This window comes from Plasmopara halstedii (assembly GCF_900000015.1).
Source record: "Plasmopara halstedii genome assembly, contig: Scaffold_3060, whole genome shotgun sequence".
NCBI classification, from domain to species: domain Eukaryota; phylum Oomycota; class Peronosporomycetes; order Peronosporales; family Peronosporaceae; genus Plasmopara; species Plasmopara halstedii.
Window position 1 is genome coordinate 1,435,892 of NW_020189964.1, and position 269 is coordinate 1,436,160.

Genomic DNA, 269 nt, shown 5'->3' on the forward strand with positions numbered 1-269 from the left:
CTGTTTGGCAAAGAAAGAACATACAAGGATTTGGCCAAAGCGTGGAAATTTCCAAGTGAGCGAAACGGCGTGCTGATAGATAATACTCTTATATGCAGATGGGCGAAAAAGGGTATGGATCACCCTTCGGTGCTGCAAGACTTCCTGGAGTGGTTCCGTTATAGATCGATGGAAGATTGGTATAATAACAAGATACTTGCTTCTGTGCTGGAGGAGTTGGAAATGAATGGCTATTTATATGGTTTCAGCGACATGGTAAAAACAATGCA